Source organism: Bidens hawaiensis, unplaced genomic scaffold (genome assembly GCF_021521415.1).
Source record: "Bidens hawaiensis isolate Kalapana, Puna unplaced genomic scaffold, B.hawaiensis_p1.1 tig00036770_1, whole genome shotgun sequence".
NCBI lineage: Eukaryota > Viridiplantae > Streptophyta > Magnoliopsida > Asterales > Asteraceae > Bidens > Bidens hawaiensis.
Genome location: NW_027505434.1, coordinates 72,249 through 99,311, shown reverse-complemented (window position 1 = coordinate 99,311; position 27,063 = coordinate 72,249).

Sequence of the window (27,063 nt, the reverse complement as noted above, 5' to 3'; positions counted from 1 at the left end):
CAATACAGACTTGGAAACTTAAAACTCAGCAAACAGAATCTATAATGATAAATGATTCTATTAAATATGGGAAAGATATGAGTTGGCAAGTGGTCACATATGCTGATGCTCAAGGGAACCCCAAGACATTTATGACTTGTGTTCCTATGTCCAACTAATCCCGCTATGCGTGTAGGAACAACCACAAATTCATTGTTTATTAAATGGGTTGTTCCAGGCACATGACAGGGCAAATATCCATTTTTTTAACCTTTAAACCATAAAATGGATTATTTTTTGCCTGGACGGGATTTTAGGGTGATGGAACGTTTTTAATCTACTCTCTAAGTGTGTAGGAACAAATCAGGGAATACATTGCTTATTAAAAGGTTTGTTCCAGACATTCAACTCGCAAGGATACAGAATCTCAAAACAAGCTTATTCTTAGGAGGAGATTCTCATAAATGGGAAAATGATGTCTTGAAGATAAAAGCTAACCGTATCACTTCGGTATGAAAGATTGATCAGTCAAAAAGATTTTAAAATTTTAAATTTTTAAAAAAATACAAAAATATATTCACATATAGTTTTTCAAGTATAGTTTTTTATTTTTTTTGTTTTATTTCAAATGTGAAAATGACTTGATCGTACATGAGAAATGATAGTACATCAGTTGGCTGACTATCACACTTCATCTTATTTTATTATTAAATACTACGTTTCGAGGATTGAGTCTTTTTTAGGGTAAATTTGTACATTATTTTTGCACAAATTTAGAGGGAGAAAATTAAGAATTCAAAAAGAGTGTGTGTGTAAGAAGATTAAAAATTCAAAAGAGTGTGTGTGTATGTGTGTTTATTAAAAAAAATTGATTGTGTTTTTCAAGATTCATTTTCGCTTAAAATTATGTCGGTTGCTCAAGTTTGAAATACATATACTTGTATATGCTTGGTCCGGTAATCTACTCGTAGATTCACAAGATAGCCATTAACTTAAAGACTAAAAGCATCCGGGGCGATTGTGATGTGTTTTTTGTTTTAAATTCTTTCACTTAAAATTATGTCGGTGATCATAAGTTGGATGGACATGTATTCTCATATGTGTTTGGTCCTGCTAACCACTTTTAGACATACGTGATAGCCATTTACCTGAAAACTAAGAGTGACCGGGTTGACTGAGTTTTAAAACTGTGTCTTCTGTAATTCTCTAGGAAGCGATATGATTATTCAGTTAACAGCTTTTTAGAAGCTTCAAAATATTTTCAAATGAAAATTGATCCAACCTTTGAAAAATGATAGATAAATTGTTTCCGCGTGCCTAACGGGTGAAGTTATTAAGCTTAAAAGGCTCTAGATTAGTCATTTATTTGCATGGTAGTTTTCCATGATGCGTAAAAGTTGAAGTGATATAAACTAAATATGCTACACTTACTGTGGAGAGTCATTTTGAAGAAATGTGCATGTTTCCATATACATCTCTCCGAATGATAGGCAAAAAAGTAATTACCCAGTCATACACGAGCCCGTTAGTGTCTTGATCACAAAAAATATTATGTTTCTAAGTTATTGCTTAAGTTATAATTTTTTTTAAAATATAAAAATAAAAAATAGATTGTTGTGTTAACATAATCGAAAATGTAACATAATCGAAAATGTAACATGATCGAAAATGTAACATTGTTGAAAATGTTACATAATCGATTATCTAACATAATCGAAAATGAAACATAATCGATTATGTAATATAATTGAAAATGTAATATAATCAATTATGTAACCATAATCGATTATGTAACATAATCGTTAATGTAACATAATCGAAAATATAACATAATCGATTATGTAACATAATCGAAAATGTAACATAATCGAATATGTAACATAATCGACAAAAGATACAGTAAGTAATGGTATTCTAAAGTTTGAAAATGTTAATTTTATTCCTGAATTGAAGCACAGTGTGCTAAGTGTCTCGCAGATATGTGATAAAGGTTTTTCAACCCATTTCACTAACAAAGAGTGTTTGATTTTAAAACCAGGTATCATTATTCCAGAGTATTGGGTATGATCCGATTCAGTGGTTCGACCCATACTCAGTTTTTCCTCCGGCTCGTGTACTACCCCCTTTTGGCAATACTGGCAAAATTTCGAACGGGCCACGAGGTGGCGTCAGGGCATAATTATTGATCTGATTCTTTCTTAGGCTCATAAAATATTGTATGGCAGTCTCCATGACCGAATTTATGATCCGATTCAGTGGTTCGACCCACACTCAGTTTTTCCTCCTGCTCGTGTACTACCCCCTTTTGTAATACTGGCCAAATTTCGAACTGGCCACAGGGTGGCGTCAGGGGATAATTATTGATCCGATTCTTTCTTATGGTCATAAAAAAATTTATGGCAGTCTCCATGACCGAATTTATGATCGGATTCAGTGGTTCCTCTCATAATCAGTTTTTCCTCCGGCTCGTGTACCACCCCCTTAGGCAATACTGGCAAAATTTCGAACGGGCCACGGGGTGGCTTCAGGGCATAATTATTGATCCGATTATTTGTTAGGGCCATAAAATATTGTATGTCAATATCCATGACCGAATTTATGATTCGATTAACTTGTTCGACCCATACTCAGTTTTTCCTTAGGCTCTTGTATTACCCCTTTGGCAATACAGACAAAATTTCGAACGGGCCACGCGGGTGGCGTCAGGGCATAATTATTGATCTGATTCTTTCTTAGTCTCATAAAATATTGTATGGCAGTCTCCATAACCGAATTTATGATCTGATTTAATGGTTCGACCCATACTCAGTTTTTCCTCCGTCTCGTGTAGTACCCCCTTTGGTAATACTGACGTCATTTTGAAGGGGGAACGGGGTGGTGTGAAGGCATAATTATTGATCCGATTCTTTATTAGGGTTATAAAAAATTGTAAGGCAGTCTCCATGACCGAATTTTTGATCGGATTCAGTGGTTCGACCCATACTCAGTTTTTCCTCCGGCTCGTGTTCTACCCTATTTGGCAATACTGCCAAAATTTTGAACTGGGACGGGGTGGCGTGAGGACATAATTATTTATCCGATTCTTTCTTAGGTCATAAAATATTGTATGGCAGTCTCCATGACCGAATTTATGATCCGATTTAGTGGTTCGACCCATACTCGGTTTTTCCTCCGGCTCGTGTACTACCCCCTTTGCCAATACTGGCAAAATTTCGAACGGGTCACGGGGTGGCGTCAGGGCATAATTATTGATCCTATTCTTTATAAGGGTCACAAAATATTGTATGGCAGTTTCCATGACCAAATTTAGGCTCCGATTCAGTGGTTCCACCGATACTCAGTTTTTCCTTCGGCTCGTGTACTACTCTCTTTATCAATACTGCCAAAATTTCGAACGGGGAACGGGGTGGCGTGAGGGCATAATTATTGATTCGATTCTTTCTTAGGGTCATAAAATATTGTTTGGTAGTCTCCATTACCGAATTTATGATCCGATTCAGTGGTTCGACCCATACCCGGTTTTTCCTCCGGCTCGTGTACTACCCCCTTAGGTAATACTGGCAAAATTTCGAATGGACCACGGGGTGGTGTCAGAGCCTAATTATTGATCCGATTCTTTCTTACGGTTACAAAACAATGTATGGCGGTCTCCATGACCGAATTTATAATCGGATTCAGTGGTTCAACCCATAATCAATTTGTCCTCCGGCTCGTATAGTACCACATTTGCCAATAATGGCAAAATTTCGAACTGGCAACGGGGTGGCGTCCAAGCATAATTATTTATCCAATTCTTTCTTAGGGTCACAAAATATTGTATGGCAGTCTCCATGACCGAATTTACGATCCGATTCAGTGGTTCCACCAATACTCAGTTTTTCCTTCGACTCGTGTACTACTCTTTAGCAATACTGCCAAAATTTCGAACGGGACACGGGGTGGCGTGAGGGCATAATTATTGATCCGATTCTTTCTTAGGGTCATAAAATATTGTATGGTAGTCTCCATTACTGAATTTGTGATACGATTCAGTGGTTCGACCCATACTCAATTTTTCCTCCGGCTCGTGTACTACCCTCTTTAGCAATACTGTCAAAATTTCGAACGAGCCACGGGGTGGCGTGAGGGCATAATTATTGATCCGATTCTTTCCTAGGTCATAAAATATAGTATGGCAGTCTCCATTACCGAATTTATGATCCGATTCAGTTGTTCGACCCATACATAATTTTTCCTCCGGCTCGTGTACTACCCCCTTTGACAATACTGGTAAAATTTAGAAAGGGCCACGTGGTGGCGTCAGGGCATAATTATTGATCCGATTCTTTCTTAGGGCCATAAAATATTGTATGGAAGTCTCCATGACCGAATTTATGATCCGATTCAGTGGTTCGACCTATACTCAGTTTTTCCTCCGGCTCGTGTACTACCCCCTTTTGCAATACTGGCAAAATTTCAAACAGGCCACAGGGTGGCGTCAGGGCATAATTATTGATCCGATTCTTTCTTACGGTTACAAAATAATTTATGGCAGTCTCCATGATCAAATTTATGATCGGATTCAGTGGTTCGATCCATAATCAGTTTTTCCTCCGGCTCGTGTACTACCCCCTTTGCCAATACTGGCAAAATTTCGAACGGGTCACGGGGTGGCGTCAGGGCATAATTATTGATCCAATTCTTTCTCAGGGTCACAAAATATTGTATGGCAGTCTCCATGACCAAATTTACGATCCGATTCAGCGGTTCCACCAATACTCAGTTTTTCCTTCGACACGTGTACTACCCTCTTTAGCAATACTGCCAAAATTTCGAACGGGCCACGGGGTGGCGTGAGGGCATAGTTATTGATCTGATTCTTTCATGGGGTAATAAAATATTGTATGGTAGTCTCCATTACCGAATTTATGATCCAATTCAGTGGTTCGACCCATACTCAATTTTTCTTCCGGCTCGTGTACTACCCTCTTTAGCAATACTGTCAAAATTTCGAACGGGCCACGGGGTGGCGTGAGGGCATAATTATTGATCTGATTCTTTCTTAGGTCATAAAATATTGTATGGCAGTCTCCATTACCGAATTTATTATCCGATTCAGTGGTTCGGCCCATACTCAATTTTTCCTCCGGCTCATGTACTGCCCTCTTTAGCAATAGTGTCAAAATTTCGAACGGTCCACGGGGTGGCGTGAGGGCATAATTATTGATCCGATTCTTTCTTAGGTCATAAAATATTGTATGGCAGTCTCCATTACCGAATTTATGATCCGATTCAGTTGTTCGACCCATACATAATTTTTCCTCCGGATCGTGTACTACCCCCTTTGACAATACTGGTAAAATTTCGAACGGGCCACGTGGTGGCGTCAGGGCATAATTATTGATTCGATTCTTTCTTAGGGCCATAAAATATTTTATGGAAGTCTCCATGACCGAATTTATGATCCGATTCAGTGGTTCGACCCATACTCAGTTTTTCCTCCGGCTCGTGTACTACCCTCTTAGGTAATACTGGCAAAATTTCGAACGGGCCACGGGGTGGCGTCAGGGCATAATTATTGATCCGATTCTTTCTTACGGTTACAAAATAATGTATGGCAGTCTCTATGACCGAATTTATAATCGGATTCAGTGGTTCGACCCATAATCAATTTTTCCTCCGGCTCGTATACTACCCCCTTTGCCAATACTGGCAAAATTTCGAACGGGCCACTGGGAGGCGTCAGGGCATAATTATTGATCAAATTGTTTCTTAGGATCACAAAATATTGTATGGCAGTCTCCATGACCGAATTTACGATCCGATTCAGTGGTTCCACCAATACTCAGTTTTTCCTTCGGCTCGTGTACTACCCTCTTTATCAATACTGCCAAAATTTCGAACGAGCCACGGGGTGGCGTGAGGGCATAATTATTGATCCGATTCTTTCTTAGGGTCATAAAATATTGTATGGATGTCTCAATTACCGAATTTATGATCCGATTCAGTGGTTCGACCCATACTCAATTTTTCCTCCGGCTCGTGTACTACCCTCTTTAACAATACAGTCAAAATTTCGAACGGGGCATGGGGTGGCGTGAGTGCATAATTATTTATCTGATTCTTTCTTAGGTCATAAAATATTGTATGGCAGTCTCCATTACCGAATTTATGATCCGATTCAGTGGTTCGGCCCATACTCAATTTTTCCTCGGACTCGTGTACTACCTGTTTTAGCAATACTGTCAAAATTTCGAACAGTCCCGGGGTGGCGTGAGGGCATAATTATTGATCCGATTCTTTCTTAGGTCATAAAATATTGTATGGCAGTCTCCATTACCGAATTTATGATCCGATTCAGTTGTTCAACCCATACATAATTTTTCCTCCGGCTCGTGTACTACCCCATTTGACAATACTGGTAAAATTTCGAACTGGCCACGTGGTGGCGTTAGGGCATAATTATTGATCCGATTCTTTCTTAGGGCCATAAAATATTGTATGGAAGTTTCCATGACCGAATTTATGATCCGATTCACTGGTTCGACCTATACTTAGTTTTTCCTCCGGCTCGTGTACTACCCCCTTAGGTAATACTAGCAAAATTTCGAACGGGCCACGGGGTGGCGTCAGGGCATAATTATTGATCCGATTCTTTTTAAGGGTCATAAAATATTGTATGGTAGTCTCCATTACCGAATTTATGATCCGATTTAGTGGTTCGACCCATACTCAATTTTTCCTCCGGCTCGTGCACTACCCTCTTTAGCAATACTGTCAAAATTTCGAACGAGCCACGGGGTGGCGTGAGGGCATAATTATTGATCCGATTCTTTCTTAGGTCATAAAATATTGTATGGCAGTCTCCATTACCGAATTTATGATCCGATTCAGTTGTTCGACCCATACATAATTTTTCCTCCGGCTCGTGTACTACCCCCTTTGACAATACTGGTAAAATTTCGAACGGGTCACGTGGTGGCGTCAGGGCATAATTATTGATCCGATTCTTTCTTAGGGCCATAAAATATTGTATGGAAGTCTCCATGACCGAATTTATGATCCGATTCAGTGGTTCGACCTATACTCAGTTTTTCCTCCGGCTCGTGTACTACCCCCTTAGGTAATACTGGCAAAATTTCGAACGGGCCACGGGGTGGCGTCAGGGCCTAAATATTGATCCGATTCTTTCTTACGGTTACAAAATAATGTATGGCAGTCTCCATGACCGAATTTATAATCGGATTCAGTGGTTCGACCCATAATCAATTTTTCCTCCGGTTCGTATACTACCCCCTTTGCCAATACTGGCAAAATTTTGAATGGGCCACGGGGTGGCGTCAGACCATAATTATTGATTCAATTCTTTATTAGGGTCACAAAATATTGTATGGCAGTCTCCATGACCGAATTTACGATCCGATTCTGTGGTTCCATCAATACTCAGTTTTTCCTTCGACTCGTGTACAACCCTCTTTAGCAATACTGCCAAAACTTCGAACGGGGCACGAGGTGGTGTGAGGGCATAATTATTGATCCGATTCTTTCTTAGGGTCATAAAATATTGTATGCTAGTCTCCATTACCGAATTTATGATCCGATTCAGTGGTTCGACCCATACTTAATTTTTCCTCCGGCTCGTGTACTACCCTCTTTAGCAATACTGTCAAAATTTCGAACGAGCCACGGGGTGGCGTGAGGGCATAATTATTGATCCGATTCTTTCTTAAGTCATAAAATATTGTATGGCAGTCTCCATTACCGAATTTATGATCCGATTCAGTGGTTCGGCCCATACTCAGTTTTTCCTCCGGCTCGTGTACTACCCTCTTTAGCAATACTGTCAAAATTTCGAACGGTCCACGGGGTGGCGTGAGGGCATAATTATTGATCCGATTCTTTCTTAGGTCCTAAAATATTGTATGGCAGTCTCCATTACCGAATTTATGATCCGATTCAGTGGTTCGACCCATACTCAGTTTTTCCTCTGGCTCGTGTAGCCTTTGGCAATACTGACGACATTTTGAAGGGGGAACGGGGAGGCGTGAGGCCATAATTATTTATCCGATTCTTTCTTAGGGTTATAAAATATTGTAAGGCAGTCTCCATGACCGAATTTATGATCGGATTCAGTGGTTCGACCCATACTCAGTTTTTCCTCCGGCTCGTGTAGTAACTCATTTGGCAATACTAACGACATTTTGAAGGGGGAACGGGGAAGCGTGAGGGCATAACTATTGATCCGATTCTTTATTTGGGTTATAAAATATTGTATGGTAGATTCCATGACCGTATTTATAATCGGATTCAGTGGTTCGACCCATACTCAGTTTTTCCTCCGGCTCGTGTACTGCCGTCTTGGGCAATACTGCCAAAATTTCGAACGAGCACGGGGTGGCATGAGGGCATAACTATTTATCCGATTCTTTCTTAGGTCATAAAATATTGTACGGCAGTCTCCATGACCGAATTTATGATCCGATTTAGTGGTTCGACCCATACTCGGTTTTTCCTCCTGCTCGTGTACTACACCCTTTGCCAATACTAGCAAAATTTCGAACGGGCCACGGGGTGGCGTCAGGGCATTATTATTGATCCTATTCTTTCTAAGGGTCACAAAATACTGTATGGCAGTCTCCATGACCGAATTTACGATCTGATTCAGTGGTTCCACAAATACTCAGTTTTACTTTCGGCTCGTGTACTACCCTCTTTAGCAATACCGCCAAAATTTCGAACTGGGAACGGGGTGGCGTGAGGGCATAATTATTGATCCGATTCTTTCTTAGGGCCATAAAATATTGTATGTCAATCTCCATTACCGAATTTATGATCCGATTCAGTGGTTCGACCCATACTCGGTTTCTCCTCCGGCTCGTGTACTACCCCCTTAGATAATACTGGCAAAATTTCGAACGGGCCACGGGGTGGCGTCAGGGCATAATTATTGATCCGATTCTTTCTTACGGTTACAAAATAATGTATGGCAGTCTCCGTGACCGTATTTATAATCGGATTCAGTGGTTCGACCCATAATCAATTTTTCCTCCGGCTCGTGTACTACCCCCTTTGCCAATACTGGCAAAATTTCGAACGGGTCACGGGGTGGCGTCAGGGCAAAATTATTGATCCGATTCTTTCTTACGGTTACAAAATATTGTATGGCAGTATTCATGACCGAATTTACGATCCGATTCAGTGGTTCCACCAATACTCAGTTTTTCCTTCGGCTCGTGTACTATCCTCTTTATGAATAATGCCAAAATTTCGAACGGGGCACGGGGTGGCGTGAGGGCATAATTATTGATCCGATTCTTTCTTAGGGTCATAAAATATTGTATGGTAGTCTGCATTACCGAATTTATGATCCGATTCAGTGGTTCGACCCATTCTCAGTTTTTCCTCCAGCTCGTGTACACCCTTAGGTAATACTGGCAAAATTTCGAACGGGCCACGGGGTGGCGTCAGTGCATAATTATTGATCCGATTCTTTTTTACGGTTACAAAATAATGTACGGCAGTCTCCATTACAGAATTTATAATCGGATTCAGTGGTTCGACCCATAATCAATTTTTCCTCCGGCTCGTATACTACCCCCTTTGCCAATACTGGCTAAATTTCGAACGGGCCACGGGGTGGCGTCAGGGCATAATTATTAATCCAATTCTTTCTTAGGGTCACAAAATATTGTATGGCAGTCTCCATGACCGAATTTACGATCCGATTCAGTGGTTCCACCAATACTCAGTTTTTCCTTCGACTCGTGTACTACCCTCTTTAGCAATACTGCCAAAATTTCGAACGGGGCACGGGGTGGCATGAGGGCATAATTATTGATCCTATTATTTCTTAGGGTCATAAAATATTGTATGGTAGTCTCCATTACCGAATTTATGATACGATTCAGTGGTTCGACCCATACTCTATTTTTCCTCCGGCTCGTGTACTACCCTCTTTAGCAATACTGTCAAAATTTCGAACGGGCCACGGGGTGGCGTGAGGGCATAATTATTGATCTGATTCTTTCTTAGGTCATAAAATATTGTATGGCAGTCTCCATTACCGAATTTATGATCCGATTCAGTGGTTCGGCCCATACTCAGTTTTTCCTCCGGCTCTCTTTAGCAATACTTTCAAAATTTCGAACGGTCCACGGGGTGGCGTGAGGGCATAAATATTGATCCGATTCTTTCTTAGGTCATAAAATATTGCATGGCAGTCTCCATTACCGAATTTATGATCCGATTCAGTTTTTCGACCCATACATAATTTTTCCTCCGGATTGTGTACTAACCCCTTTGACAATACTGGTAAAATTTCGAACGGGCCACGTGGTGGCGTCAGGGCATAATTATTGATCCGATTCTTTCTTGGGCCATAAAATATTATATGGAAGTCTCCATGACCGAATTTATGATCCGATTCAATGGTTCGACCCATACTCAGTTTTTCCTCCGGCTCGTGTACTACCCCCTTTGGTAATACTTGCAAAATTTCGAACGGGCCACGGGGTGACGTCAGGGCATAATTATTGATCCGATTCTTTCTTACGGTTACAAAATAATGTATGGCAGTCTCCATGACCGAATTTATAATCGGATTCAGTGGTTCGACCCATAATCAATTTTTCCTCCGGCTCGTATACTACCCCCTGTGCCAATACTGGCAAAATTTCGATCGGGCCACGGGGTGGCGTCAGGGCATAATTATTGATCCAATTCTTTCTTAGGGTCACAAAATATTGTATGGCAGTCTCCATGACCGAATTTACGATCCGATTCAGTGGTTCCACCAATACTCAATTTTTCCTTCGACTCGTGTACTACCCTCTTTAGCAGTACTGCCAATATTTCGAACAGGGCACGGGGTGGTGTGAGGGCATAATTATTGATCCGATTCTTTTTTAGGGTCATAAAATATTGTATGGTAGTCTCCATTACCGAATTTATGATCCGATTCAGTGGTTCGACCCATACTCAATTTTTCCTCCGGCTCGTGTACTACCCTCTTTAGCAATACTGTCAAAATTTCGAACGAGCCACGGGGTGGCGTGAGGGCATAAATATTGATCCGATTCTTTCTTAGGTCATAAAATATTGTATGGCAGTCTCCATTACCGAATTTATGATCCGATTCAGTTGTTCGACCTATAAATAATTTTTCCTCCGGTTCGTGAACTACCCCTTTGACAATACTGGTAAAATTTCGAACGGGCCACGTGGTGGCGTCAGGGCATAATTATTGATCCGATTCTTTCTTAGGGTAATAAAATATTGTATGGAAGTCTCCATGACCGAATTTATGATCCGATTCAGTGGTTCGACCCATTCTCAGTTTTTCCTCCAGCTCGTGTACACCCTTAGGTAATACTGGCAAAATTTCGAACGGGCCACGGGGTGGCGTCAGTGCATAATTATTGATCCGATTCTTTTTTACGGTTACAAAATAATGTACGGCAGTCTCCATTACAGAATTTATAATCGGATTCAGTGGTTCGACCCATAATCAATTTTTCCTCCGGCTCGTATACTACCCCCTTTGCCAATACTGGCTAAATTTCGAACGGGCCACGGGGTGGCGTCAGGGCATAATTATTAATCCAATTCTTTCTTAGGGTCACAAAATATTGTATGGCAGTCTCCATGACCGAATTTACGATCCGATTCAGTGGTTCCACCAATACTCAGTTTTTCCTTCGACTCGTGTACTACCCTCTTTAGCAATACTGCCAAAATTTCGAACGGGGCACGGGGTGGCATGAGGGCATAATTATTGATCCTATTATTTCTTAGGGTCATAAAATATTGTATGGTAGTCTCCATTACCGAATTTATGATACGATTCAGTGGTTCGACCCATACTCTATTTTTCCTCCGGCTCGTGTACTACCCTCTTTAGCAATACTGTCAAAATTTCGAACGGGCCACGGGGTGGCGTGAGGGCATAATTATTGATCTGATTCTTTCTTAGGTCATAAAATATTGTATGGCAGTCTCCATTACCGAATTTATGATCCGATTCAGTGGTTCGGCCCATACTCAGTTTTTCCTCCGGCTCTCTTTAGCAATACTTTCAAAATTTCGAACGGTCCACGGGGTGGCGTGAGGGCATAAATATTGATCCGATTCTTTCTTAGGTCATAAAATATTGCATGGCAGTCTCCATTACCGAATTTATGATCCGATTCAGTTTTTCGACCCATACATAATTTTTCCTCCGGATTGTGTACTAACCCCTTTGACAATACTGGTAAAATTTCGAACGGGCCACGTGGTGGCGTCAGGGCATAATTATTGATCCGATTCTTTCTTGGGCCATAAAATATTATATGGAAGTCTCCATGACCGAATTTATGATCCGATTCAATGGTTCGACCCATACTCAGTTTTTCCTCCGGCTCGTGTACTACCCCCTTTGGTAATACTTGCAAAATTTCGAACGGGCCACGGGGTGACGTCAGGGCATAATTATTGATCCGATTCTTTCTTACGGTTACAAAATAATGTATGGCAGTCTCCATGACCGAATTTATAATCGGATTCAGTGGTTCGACCCATAATCAATTTTTCCTCCGGCTCGTATACTACCCCCTGTGCCAATACTGGCAAAATTTCGATCGGGCCACGGGGTGGCGTCAGGGCATAATTATTGATCCAATTCTTTCTTAGGGTCACAAAATATTGTATGGCAGTCTCCATGACCGAATTTACGATCCGATTCAGTGGTTCCACCAATACTCAATTTTTCCTTCGACTCGTGTACTACCCTCTTTAGCAGTACTGCCAATATTTCGAACAGGGCACGGGGTGGTGTGAGGGCATAATTATTGATCCGATTCTTTTTTAGGGTCATAAAATATTGTATGGTAGTCTCCATTACCGAATTTATGATCCGATTCAGTGGTTCGACCCATACTCAATTTTTCCTCCGGCTCGTGTACTACCCTCTTTAGCAATACTGTCAAAATTTCGAACGAGCCACGGGGTGGCGTGAGGGCATAAATATTGATCCGATTCTTTCTTAGGTCATAAAATATTGTATGGCAGTCTCCATTACCGAATTTATGATCCGATTCAGTTGTTCGACCTATAAATAATTTTTCCTCCGGTTCGTGAACTACCCCTTTGACAATACTGGTAAAATTTCGAACGGGCCACGTGGTGGCGTCAGGGCATAATTATTGATCCGATTCTTTCTTAGGGTAATAAAATATTGTATGGAAGTCTCCATGACCGAATTTATGATCCGATTCAGTGGTTCGACCCATTCTCAGTTTTTCCTCCAGCTCGTGTACACCCTTAGGTAATACTGGCAAAATTTCGAACGGGCCACGGGGTGGCGTCAGTGCATAATTATTGATCCGATTCTTTTTTACGGTTACAAAATAATGTACGGCAGTCTCCATTACCGAATTTATAATCGGATTCAGTGGTTCGACCCATAATCAATTTTTCCTCCGGCTCGTATACTACCCCCTTTGCCAATACTGGCTAAATTTCGAACGGGCCACGGGGTGGCGTCAGGGCATAATTATTAATCCAATTCTTTCTTAGGGTCACAAAATATTGTATGGCAGTCTCCATGACCGAATTTACGATCCGATTCAGTGGTTCCACCAATACTCAGTTTTTCCTTCGACTCGTGTACTACCCTCTTTAGCAATACTGCCAAAATTTCGAACGGGGCACGGGGGTGGCGTGAGGGCATAATTATTGATCCTATTCTTTCTTAGGGTCATAAAATATTGTATGGTAGTCTCCATTAATTTATGATACGATTCAGTGGTTCGACCCATACTCAATTTTTCCTCCGGCACATGTACTACCCTCTTTAGCAATACTGTCAAAATTTCAAACGGGCCACGTGGTGGCGTAAGGGCATAATTATTGATCTGATTCTTTCTTAGGTCATTAAATATTGTATGGCAGTCTCCATTACCGAATTTATGATCCGATTCAGTGGTTCGGCCCATTCTCAGTTTTTCCTCCGGCTCGTGTACAATACGGTCAAAATTTCGAACGGTCCACGGGGTGGCGTGAGGGCATAATTATTGATCCGATTCTTTCTTAGGTCATAAAATATTGTATGGCAGTCTCCATTACCGAATTTATGATCCGATTCAGTTTTTCGACCCATACATAATTTTTCCTCCGGATTGTGTACTACCCCCTTTGACAATACTGGTAAAATTTCGAACGGGCCACGTGGTGGCGTCAGGGCATAATTATTGATCCGATTCTTTCTTAGGGCCATAAAATATTGTATGGAAGTCTCCATGACCTAATTTATGATCCGATTCAGTGGTTCGACCCATACACAGTTTTTCCTCAGGCTCGTGTAGTAACCCCTTTGGCAATACTAACGACATTTTGAAGGGGGGAACGGGGAAGCGTGAGGGCATAATTATTGATCCGATTTATTAGGGTTATAAAATATTGTATGGCAGTCTCCATGACCGAATTTATGATCGGATTCAGTGGTTCGACACATACTCAGTTTTTCCTACGGCTCGTGTACTACCCTCTTTGACAATACGGCCAAAATTTTGAACGAGCACAGGGTGGCGTGAGGGCATAATTATTGATCTGATTCTTTCTTACGGTTACAAAATAAGGTATGGCAGTCTCCATGACCGAATTTATGATCCGATTTAGTGGTTCGACCCATACTCGGTTTTTCCTCCGGCTCGTGTACTACCCCCTTTGCCAATACTGGCAAAATTTTGAACGGGCCACGGGGGTGGCGTCAGGGCATAATTATTGATCTTATTCTTTCTAAGGGTCACAAAATACTGTATGGCAGTCTCCATGACCGAATTTATGATCTGATTCAGTGGTTCCACCAATACTCAGTTTTACCTTCGGCTCGTGTACTACCCTCTTTAGCAATACTGCAAAAATTTCGAACGGGGAACGGGGTGGCGTGAGGGTATAATTATTGATCTGATTCTTTCTTAGGGTCATAAAATATTGTACGGCAATCTCCATTACCGAATTTATGATCCGATTCAGTTGTTCGACCCATACATAATTTTTCCTCCGGCTCGTGTACTAACTCCTTTGGCAATACTGGTAAAATTTCGAACGGGCCACGTGGTGGCGTCAGGGCATAATTATTGATCCGATTCTTTCTTAGGGCCATAAAATATTGTATGGAAGTCTCCATGACCGAATTTATGATCTGATTCAGTGGTTCGACCCATACTCAGTTTTTCCTCCGGCTCGTGTAGCCTTTGGCAATACTGACGACATTTTGAAGGGGGAACGGGGAGGCGTGAGGGCATAATTATTTATACGATTCTTTCTTAGGGTTATAAAATATTGTATGGCAGTCTCCATGACCGAATTTATGATCGGATTCAGTGGTTCGACCCATACTCAGTTTTTCCTACGACTCGTGTACTACCCTCTTTCGCAAAACTGCCAAAATTTCGAATGGGCACGGGGTGGCGTGAGGACATAATGTACGGCCCCGAACCCGGTAGCCCTACTTTAACGTCAGATTTTCTCATAAACTGTGACAATCGTCAATTTCAGGTTAACTCCGTTAACTCAACTCCGTCAATTCACACTTAAGATCATTGAATCTGTAACGCACACCTCATTACATTTAAACTAGGGTTTAAATGACGCTTGACACTTACTACATGTGTAGTCTTTCGGGAATTGCACCGAAACGTAAACGAGTTGACGCAAACAATTGGTGAATAAACGAAAAACGTCAAAACAATAATTATGTGATAATTATGTGTTAGACATATGTGTTACTTGATTATATTATGTATGATACTAAACAAGAAACAAGAGCTAGTTAAAATAAGCTAGAAAAGTGCAAATTAGAAGTTGAGGGACCTAGATGTAATATGTTATTATAAATAATAATATAAACCTAAACCCTAACACTCCCTCTCCCTCCCTCTAGACCGATCGGCCCCCCTCCCCCTTTTTCTTGGCTGCCGTCAATCACACACACACATATACACAAGATCTTTCAAGTTTAATCGAAGATTAAGGTGCTAGGAAGGTATAAACAACTATCCTAAGTATTTTACATGCTTAATTTTGAGTTTGAATGGGTTAATTATAAACCCTAAAATCTGGAAATTTCATATATTGTGTTCATATGATCTTTGTTTGATTTGATGATGTATTGATGATGATTTGATAACTAGAATTGATATTGTTACATGTTAATTGTTGTGTCTTGATTTTGAGATCAAATAAAACCCTAACCATGTATGTATGGTGTAATTGATGTGCATGGATAGTGATTATAGTGTCTAGAGTGTTATATGAACGGATTATAGTCTATAGATGGTTAATATGTTGAGTTTTGTTGCAAACAGTTTCTGGACAGATTGTGTTGTTGATGTTCAATTGACTGTATCGGGGTGTAAATGTGAAAATTGGTTGAGATTATTGATACTACAGTAAACTAGGTTGAGTCTAGTTTCTAAAGAATATAAATTTGCAATTTTTGGACGTGTAAAAGTTAACCTTTATGATTTTACAAAAACGTTGTGCAAAGCTGAGTTGTTAGACCTGCTGTTAGGTTGTTTTGTAAATGTTATATCTCATGAACTACGAGACCAATTGGGTTGGTTCCACTTCTGGAAGTTGACTTATTGAGTTAGGAACCTAACCCAAGTGGTCTTGCATTTGTTAGATTTTTCATTTAACGGTAATTTCAAATAACATTCTGTTGCGCATGAATTTGACTGTTATGAGCTTGCTGTAGTGTTTTGATCATTATGAGAAATCTATGTGGAATAAAAATAAAATAAAATATGTTCTGGAAACCTAACACATGCATGCTTTAATGATGATTTTTGGTAAATTAATTGAGATGCTATGATCGGTGGAATAGTACAATCTTTCAAGTAGAATTTCTGTCTCGGTGAAACTAGCTGCTGAATTTTGTGGAAATGCATGAAACATGATAATTGCTAGTTAATTGTTATGTTTTGACCAATTTGCCCCTGCGGGGAATACTTGCTAAATAGTTGTTGTTGGTGCATGATGCCAGTAGTTCAGTGTCTAGTGTCTGTAATCGCGTTTGTAATGTTTTATGTTTTGTATAAGCGAAGTTGCTAACAAGTTCGCTGATATGGGCGAACTTGTTAGACAAGCGAAGTTAGTGACAACTTCGCCTGAACATACCAGGCGAAGTTGTCGTGTCTATATAAGGTTTAGGTTACGGCTTATTCAATCAGTTAATAGATTACGAGTTTTTGTATTCGACAGAGAGAGTCTGTAATCAAGTGATCTTCGTATCACGTGTTTAAGGTTGGTATACAACGTGTTTGATTATCGTATCGTGTGTTAATCGTATTGTTTTCTATACTCATAACGTCTTACGTAGGGATTCCGCACCTGCGTAGTACGCGATATCTCGTGTAGATCCGGCTGGGAACCTACAATTGGTATCAGAGCATTTGCTCGATTGTGTGGTTCGGGATTATCACGCGGGTATAGAAATCGTTCCGTTCGACTATTCGCGGGACGAGTTTTCTGAGATTTTGTGCTATACTCTCCTCCTACAAGCTTAAACAACCCATAACACCTTCACAAACCTCGAAAAACCCAGAAATCTAATCTGCAGAAACTTCGTGTTCATCAGGCGAAGTTGCCGTCACTGTTAGTAGGGTTTCGGCGAAGATATAAGGTTAGGCGAAGTTATCCACAACTTCGCCTACCTCTTCAAGTTCGCTTACCTCAAGCGAAGTTACCCTCAACTTCGCCTACCTCCCAAGTTCGCTCAACTTAGGCGAAGTTATTCTCAAGTTCGCCAATCCGGCGAATTTAAGAAAGTGAGCGAAGTTACTGATTCACACGAAGTTAAGTTTTAAGCGAAGTTATCCACAACTTCGCCTACAGAGCTGTTTGAAAATAAAAATTTTGATTTTCGGATTTCTTTGAGTTTTGAGAAAGATGTCTGCGATAAACATTACCGAACTGGTAAAGATGGAAGTAGAAGCAGGTCCCAAGATGCTTAAGAAAACTGATTATGTAGTGTGGAAAGATCGTTTTGAACAATATGTCAAGTATCAAGATGCCAAGATGTGGTGGTGGTGGATGTAGAGGAGATGGATGATAGCTTGGTTGGTGATGATGATGTATTGCCAAGTGATGTGATAGAAAAGATTTGTGGAGATATTGTGATTGATACAGAGATAGAAGAGGGAGAGATAGTTGAGGAAAATATTGAGCATGACATTCCAGATGTTGAGAAAGCAGATTTGAGTGAACAGATTGGAAGCGATGAGTCTGAATGGGAAGAGCAGCCTAGGTGGAAGGAAAAGGCTATGCTCAGTGGTTCGTCAAAACGAAGAAACCGGCGGTCCCTACAATGTTTAAGAAGAGTTACAACATTAAAGGCTATGCTGAAGCGAAGAAAGGGATTATTTGCTGGATCTATGATGAGCAGTTGAGGCTCTTCGTGATTAAAAGGTATGACGGTGTTCAGTATTTTAGAAGGATGTTAAGATCGTTGAATACACTGCCGGAATGTGAAGTGAAAGACTTAGCCAGATTGGGGTTAATCAATCGAAGTGACGATAATATGGCTAGAGTTATTGGGAAAATTGTGTGGAAAGAAAGTATAAAAGAGAAGAAATTTGAGCTGTTGAAGCCACAAAAGGGAAAACTTGTTGAAGACAAGGATAGAGGTTTGAGAGCTGATGGAAAGCCTTGGATGGTCATGAAGTATAAACCGATCCGGTGTTTGAAAGAAGTACCGATGAAACTAATGCCCAAGGATGTGCTTAAAGACCTAAAGTGGTGGTTTGTAGATTGTGAGACAGCTGAGGCAGTGATGGAAGACGAGGATGAACAAGAGGTGCTAAGAGTTTACGATCCGATGCATTTGGTAAACTTATCGCAAGCTGATCTGCAGGTGCTCAATGAGAAGAAAGTATTTTATATTCCTGCTTGGAAAGACGAAGCGAGGAAATATCAAAGAGTTGTCTCGGTTTGTGTTCGAGAAGGAGTGCATGCTTGAAGATAGAAGATTGAAGATTACAAGACACGTGTTTGAAGCTAAAGAGATGAAGCTACTGCCAAGGGGGAGTCTATTGTAGGTTCCCAGCCGGATCTACACGAGATATCGCGTACTACGCAGGTGCGGAATCCCTACATAAGACGTTACGAGTATAGAAAACAATATGATTAACACACGATACGATAATCAAACACGTTGTATACCAACCTTAAACACGTGATACGAAGATCACTTGATTACAGACTCTCTCTATCGAATACAAAAACTCATAATCTATTAACTTATCGATATCGAATAAGCCGTAACCTAAACCTTATATAGACACGACAACTTCGCCTGGCATGTTCAGGCGAAGTTATCCCTAACTTCGCTTGTCTAACAAGTTCGCCCATATCAGCGAACTTGTTAGCAACTTCGCTTATACAAAACATAAAACATTACAAACGCGATTACAGACACTAGACACTGAACTACTGACATCATGCACCAACAGACTCCCCCTTGGCAGTAGCTTCATCTCTTTAGCTTCAAACACGTGTCTTGTAATCTTCAATCTTTTATCTTCAAGCATGCACTCCTTCTCTAACACAAACCGAGACAACCTTTTGATATTTCCTCGCTTCGTCTTTCCAAGCAGGAATATAAAATATCTTCTTGTCATTCAACACCTGTAAATCAGCTTGCGATAAGTTTACCAAGTGCATTGGATCGTACACTCTAAGAAGCTCTTGTTCATCTTCTTCTTCCATCACCGCCTCAGCTGTCTCACAATCTACAAACCACCACATAAGATCTTTAAGCACATCCTTGGGCATTAGCTTCATCGGTACTTCTTTCAAACACCGGATCGGTTTATACTTCATGACCATCCAAGGCTTTCCATCAGCTCTCAAACCTCTATCCTTGTCTTCAACAAGTTTTCCCTTTTGTGGTTTTAACAGCTCAAATTTCTTCTCTTTTATACTTTCTTTCCATACAATTTTCCCAATGACTCTAGCCATATTATCGTCACTTCGATTGATTAACCCCAATCTGGCTAAGTCTTTCACTTCACATTCCGGCAGTGTATTCAACGATCTTAACAGTCTTTTAAAATACTGAACACCGTCATACCTTTTAATCACGAAGAGCCTCAACTGCTCATCATAGATCCAGCAAATAATCCCTTTCTTCGCTTCAGCATAGCCTTTAATGTTGTAACTCTTCTTAAACATTGTAGGGACCGCCGGTTTCTTCGTTTTGACGAACCACTGAGCGTAGCCGTCTTTCCATCTAGGCTGCTCTTCGCATTCAGACTCATCATTTCCAATCTGTTCACTCAAATCTGCTTTCTCAACATCTGGAATGTCATGCTCAATATTTTCCTCAACTATCTCTCCCTCTTCTATCTCTGTATCAATCACAATATCTCCACCAATCTTTTCTATCACATCACTTGGCAATACATCATCATCACCAACCAAACCATCATCCATCTCCTCTACGTCCACCACCACCACATCATCACCACCAGCTGCAGATGTCGACTCCCCCTGAGTTGTGGAAGTTCCAAGAGTTTGATCAGTTCTTGGTAGCTCACCACCTGCATCTTTCGACGCATTGGGATCATCGTCTCTATCATTTTTCTTTTCGGGAGATGAAATTATTTTTCAAGTCTACTACTTCGTAAGAAGTTACTTTACTATGTTTAACAGAAAATTGATCCAACCTTGGAAAGTGATAGATATACTAATTGTGTGTGCTTAACTAGTGAAGTTATTAGGCTTAAAAGACTTTAGAACAGTCATTGTATGTCATGGTAGCTTTTTATGGTGCGTAAAAGTAGAAGTGATACTAACTAAATCTACTCGATTTTACGTGGAAACTCCTTAAGAGTTGTGCATGTCTTCATAAATATCTTTCCGAATGATAGGCAGAAAAGCGATTACCCAGTCATACACGAGCCCGTGAGTGTTCTGATTCCCGTGAAGATAGCGTGTCAAGACACTGCAGTGATCCAGATTCGGGACTTGCGGTTATTTTCTACTTGAAGTTGTGTATATACATGTTAGATTAAAAAAAAAAAATTCTAGAGTTCATAATGTTAATGATTGTCAATCAAGACGCAAGAAGGTGAACGGGAAACAGAGTCTAAGATCGAAGAGTAATTATTACTTAATCAGACACTACGGGTTGAGGTCAATTCGGGGTGACTTGGGGAAAGCCAAATACGCTTTGAGAATAGATAGGAGGCATCATAATCTCTGAGTTGTTGCCCACTTAAGTTTTGAGCTTAATTGAACCTAACCCGTATCACAGAAACAATGAAAACCATTTTAAGTAGATTACCTGCTTACAACCTGTTTCTTTATGTCATAATACAGCTGAACACGGATCTGTGTGACAGTCACGAAATTAGTATGATTCCTGTTCGGATCTTTTCTAAAACATGGTAGTCCCTGTCGAGACTGAAATTTGATCCCGTGTACCTTTATTTTAAAAGTTTTTCTATTTTTGGAGTTGTATGATTTTATACCTGGTTACTTGGTCTTGATCGTATCATTTAACGCTTTAAAGGATGTTTTAAAACTTAATTGCAAATTGTTCAGATTATGGGGTTTGTTTTGAAAAATTTTAATATCAGCGAAGTTCTGCATAACTTCGCCTTATAGGCGAAGTTATCCACAACTTCGCCGATACATCTGTGGCCCTATATAAAGAAGTTTTAAGGTCAAACAGTTTCATAATTTTCAAAACCAGCGAACTTATCTTCCTAAACCTAAGCGAACTTATCGTATAATCCATCGATCTTGCAGTTGTTCATTCTTTTCCGATTCTAATCAGATTTCAAGGTGTTTAGGATTCCTTTATCGTATAATCAATGTTTTTGAGGTTGATCATCGGTCGCTTCGACTCGATTATCGACCTCGTCTTTCGAAACCTTAAACACCCGATTTCAAACTTGTTTTTACGTGATAGTAAACCACTTGAACGTATAAAACTTCATAAAATCATGTATTTCGGAGTCCTCGATCTCTGAAATCATCTTCTACACGTCGTTCAAAATCCTAACTGTTGCCGATTCGAATTCGGCGAAGTTACAGTTTAGGCGAAGTTATCCGTAACTTCGCCTGAGGTTTATCTTAAGAGGCGATGTTGTGATTAGGCGAAGTTCTCATTAACTTCGCCTGGACCATTTTACATAACAGTTATCAGACGAAGTTCAAGTTGAAGCGAAGTTGTTTCCCAACTTCGCCTCACCTCTAACTTCGCCTATACAGAATTGATCACAACTTCGCTCATGGTAACAGGCGAACTTGTGATTCGCTTTGAATCTTATCTAACTTAACCTGTTTGTTGCAGATATGGCTGCTGTTGCTGGAGCAGGTGGTGCAGGCGGTGATGACGGAGGTGATCAACAAAGACAGTTCTTCCCGGGGTCACAACATGTATATCACCTTGAACCCGGAGGCGAGCGGAGTTGATGATTTCCGCGAAATTATCACATTTCTGTTACGCTCGAGGATATTCCACGCCATTACAACAACTCTGCCGATATCCTTACCCAACATTGAGGATTTCTGGTAGACCGTGGAATACGACTGTAGAGTCGAACCCCCGGTGATGCGCGCAACAGTAAACAATCAGATTGGTCAGTTCTCTTCTAAACATATCCGGGCGGCTCTGCGGTTTGGAAATGAAACAAGGGATGACCCGACAGAGTTTGTAGCTCCTTTCCGTGATGGAGCATTTTTGAGGATGGGTTATTCTGGTCCCTTGGGGGATTCGCAGAGAAGGAAGGGATTTCTACTTGACCAGTGGCGCTTTCTCATGCATGTTATGATCGTTTGCATGTTAGGGAGAAAGGCGGGCACTGATGGCATGGGCGCGACCATGCAGTCAGCGATGACTGCTCTGACATACAACAAGCGATTCAGCTTTAGTCAGATGGTCTTTTATGAGATTGATCGTCAACGAAGAGCGATGGCGCGTGAGCGATTCATCATGTATCCAAGAGTCCTTCAAATGATCTTGAATCATGTTGCTCCAACGCTTCCTCAGCGCCGTCCGATCCGTTACGTTGAGAGTGTGAACAAACGGATCTTCGCCCAATGCAGATCCTCCAGTGCGAGGAGCAAACCTGAGCTTCATCCTCGCCATACTCCACTCTATGGGTACTTAATCAACCCGGGGTATGTGCCTGCTCGTGGGAATGAGTTTAGGGACCCGGCACCACAACAGGCAGGAGCACCTCAAGCTATACCTGCTGCTCCTGTTGTGTCACCGGAGGAGAATGTGGACCTTGATGCAGAATTTGGTGGTCAAGGCTTCTTTGATATGGATTGGGTGGATCCAGAGGAGAATGTACAGGTCCCAGTTGAACGTGCTTCGACTGTCAGTGTTACTAGGACAGCTGCTATGGCGGCTGGTTCTGATTCTGATGATGAAGTGGCAGAGGCGGGAAGGATTATGGTGACTCGAGAAAGACTACATGGGAAACGAAAGATAACAGATGATGATGACGAGTCATACTATGAGGAAGAGGTACAACAGTTGATAAGGAGGTCAAGAAGGGAACGGATAGGTGCAGGATCAGGAGCCGGTGAGAGCTCTAGGGTGGTACGTTTCACTCCACCAGCACTATTCGGTATGACAATGGTTCCCGCATCACTACAGGTTACAAGGCCAAGCGCTACGGGTGTTCCCGTGGTGGCTACCTCGGCTACTTTTGGCCTCCCACCCACTACTTTCCAACTTTCGACTCCCGAGATCGTTTCATTGCCGCCTCCGACCGTTACTCCATCGGAGGTCGTGGCACGCTTTATCGAGTCGACTGTTGTGGCCACTGCAGAGTTATCAATGACGATACCACCTGCGGTTACGTCTATTTCTACTTCTGAGGTCCCGGTGACATCGGAAATCCCTCCTCAGTACACTCAAGATTTATCGCATATGAGGTTCGATTTCGATGCAACCCTCTCAAACTCAGAACGAATAGCAGCACTGGAACGGGTCGTGGCAGAGCAGTCAAAGATTAATCTTATCCAGACCCAGGCTATTCAGCGCCTAGTTACAGAGAATCAGATGCAGTCGTCCCTCCTGGTACAACATGGAAAAATCATAGATGCTTTCAAGGAGTTCTTGGCATCTCAGGGGGAGACGAGCTGTAAAGGCGACGAGTTGAGGACGAAGAGAAGAAATGATAGAGACGATGATCCCAATGCGTCGAAAGATGCAGGTGGTGAGCTACCAAGAACTGATCAAGCTCTTGGAACTTCCACAACTCAGGGGGAGTCGACATCTGCAGCTGGTGGTGATGATGTGGTGGTGGTGGACGTAGAGGAGATGGATGATAGCTTGGTTGGTGATGATGATGTATTGCCAAGTGATGTGATAGTAAAGATTGGTGGAGATATTGTGATTGATACAGAGATAGAAGAGGGAGAGATAGTTGAGGAAAATATTGAGCATGACATTCCAGATGTTGAGAAAGCAGATTTGAGTGAACAGATTGGAAGCGATGAGTCTGAATGGGAAGAGCAGCCTAGATGGAAGGAAGGCTACGCTCAGTGGTTCGTCAAAAAGAAGAAACCGGCGGTCCCTACAATGTTTAAGAAGAGTTACAACATTAAAGGCTATGCTGAAGCGAAGAAAGGGATTATTTGCTGGATCTATGATGAGCAGTTGAGGCTCTTCGTGATTAAAAGGTATGACGGTGTTCAGTATTTTAAAAGACTGTTAAGATCGTTGAATACACTGCCGGAATGTGAAGTGAAAGACTTAGCCAGATTGGGGTTAATCAATCGAAGTGACGATAATATGGCTAGAGTCATTGGGAAAATTGTATGGAAAGAAAGTATAAAAGAAAAGAAATTTGAGCTGTTAAAACCACAAAAGGGAAAACTTGTTGAAGACAAGGATAGAGGTTTGAGAGCTGATGGAAAACCTTGGATGATTATGAAGTATAAACCGATCCGGTGCCTTAAAGAAGTACCGATGAAACTAATGCCCAAGGATGTGCTTAAAGATCTTAAGTGGTGGTTTGTAGATTGTGAGACAGCTGAGGCGGTGATGGAAGACGAATATGAACAAGAGCTTCTTAGAGTGTACGATCCGATGCACTTGGTAAACTTATAGCAAGCTAATTTGCAGGTGTTGAATGACAAGAAGATATTTTATATTCCTGCTTGGAAAGACGAAGCGAGGAAATATCAAAAAGTTGTCTCGGTTTGTGTTAGAGAAGGAGTGCATGCTTGAAGATAGAAGATTGAAGATTACAAGACACGTGTTTGAAGCTAAAGAGATGAAGCTACTGCCAAGGGGGAGTCTGTTGGTGCATGATGTCAGTAGTTCAGTGTCTAGTGTCTGTAATCGCGTTTGTAATGTTTTATGTTTTGTATAAGCGAAGTTGCTAACAAGTTCGCTGATATGGGCGAACTTGTTAGACAAGCGAAGTTAGTGACAACTTCGCCTGAACATAGCAGGCGAAGTTGTCGTGTCTATATAAGGTTTAGGTTACGGCTTATTCAATCAGTTAATAGATTACGAGTTTTTGTATTCGAGAGAGAGAGTCTGTAATCAAGTGATCTTCGTATCACGTGTTTAAGGTTGGTATACAACGTGTTTGATTATCGTATCGTGTGTTAATCGTTTTGTTTTCTATACTCATAACGTCTTACGTAGGGATTCCGCACCTGCGTAGTACGCGATATCTCGTGTAGATCCGGCTGGGAACCTACAGTTTTCGTGTTTTGACCAAATTGCCCTTGCGGGGAATAATTGCTAGTTTATTGTTATGTGTGACCAAATTGCCCTTACGGGGAGTAATTGCTAGTGATGTACATTATTAATACATGACACGTAAATAATTGCTCACACACGTATCGTATCACAAATGTACTCGTTAAGTCACACACGATTCACAAACAAACACGAAACGTATCTTGTGATTAGGAATTATGTGCCGGGTCTAGAGACTCGATATTAGTTCCGATACTTAGAAAATCTCCTTGTTGTTTTAGAACGCTAGAGAGAGTTTTCTGTGACGCACATCACTTAGTGATTTATTTTGGGAATTCTTCGCAAACAGTGAGTTTCACTTACCCCTTTAAACTGTTTTAAACGCTTTTCACTTGGGGGAGATAACATACTCCGATAAACACATTTAAGATTTTGTTAGTAAATTATATATCACTTGTAAAGGCTAAGTGGCAAACGAAACATTTGAAGTCCTACACATCGAACCGGTTAATATTTGGAATAGCGAGTCACTGTTGAGTAGTACTACTGGGTTTGACAAACCTCACCCAACGCTAAACTCGACTGGAGGTCGAGCGGGTGTAATTTTGGCTAACACGTACCATGGTCTGGATGACCTGGTGACAAGGCACTTGATATACAGTCAGCTTCGGTGTCGAACACTTAGTAATACTTGTTGTATAGGCTAGCTACCTATCGATATATAATTGATTTAACACTATCTGGTAACGCAAAACGCTAAACGCTTTATTTTATTTAAACTTGTGAACTCACCAACCTTGTGTTGACACTTTTAGTATGTTATTCTCAGGTAGCCGAGGCGGGCGCGCGGTATAGGATCATGCTTGGTTTTTGAACATTCTGATATGCAAACATGTTTTAACTATTATTACTTGGGTTTTTAAGTCGTCCTGCGTGACGCAACTTTTGTCTTTTGGTTTTTACGCTTCCGCACTTAATTTCATTTAAACGTTTTTATGGTTTGATTATAACTGATGATTCCGATCCTGTTAGTTCACACCCTCTGACGGTAAAACTCCGTTAGTGGAATTTGAGGGTGTGACATAAACACAGTTCTTACAAATCAGAGTTCATTAAAACTTTACGCGGAATATAAAACATCATCCATTCGTTACAAAACATTAAATATTTTCTTTGAGACCATATCCCAAAACATTATATTTAAACCTCTTTTCTTCTATCATCCGATGCCAGCCGTTCAATCCATGTCATGTGTCCTCCTCATGCTAGCTCCTTAAACATATTCGCCTGCGTGCATACTAAAAGTCAGCTACGCTGAGTGAGTTCTAGTTAATTAGGCGACATATAATACATACACACATCATACATACTTACATATCCGAAGA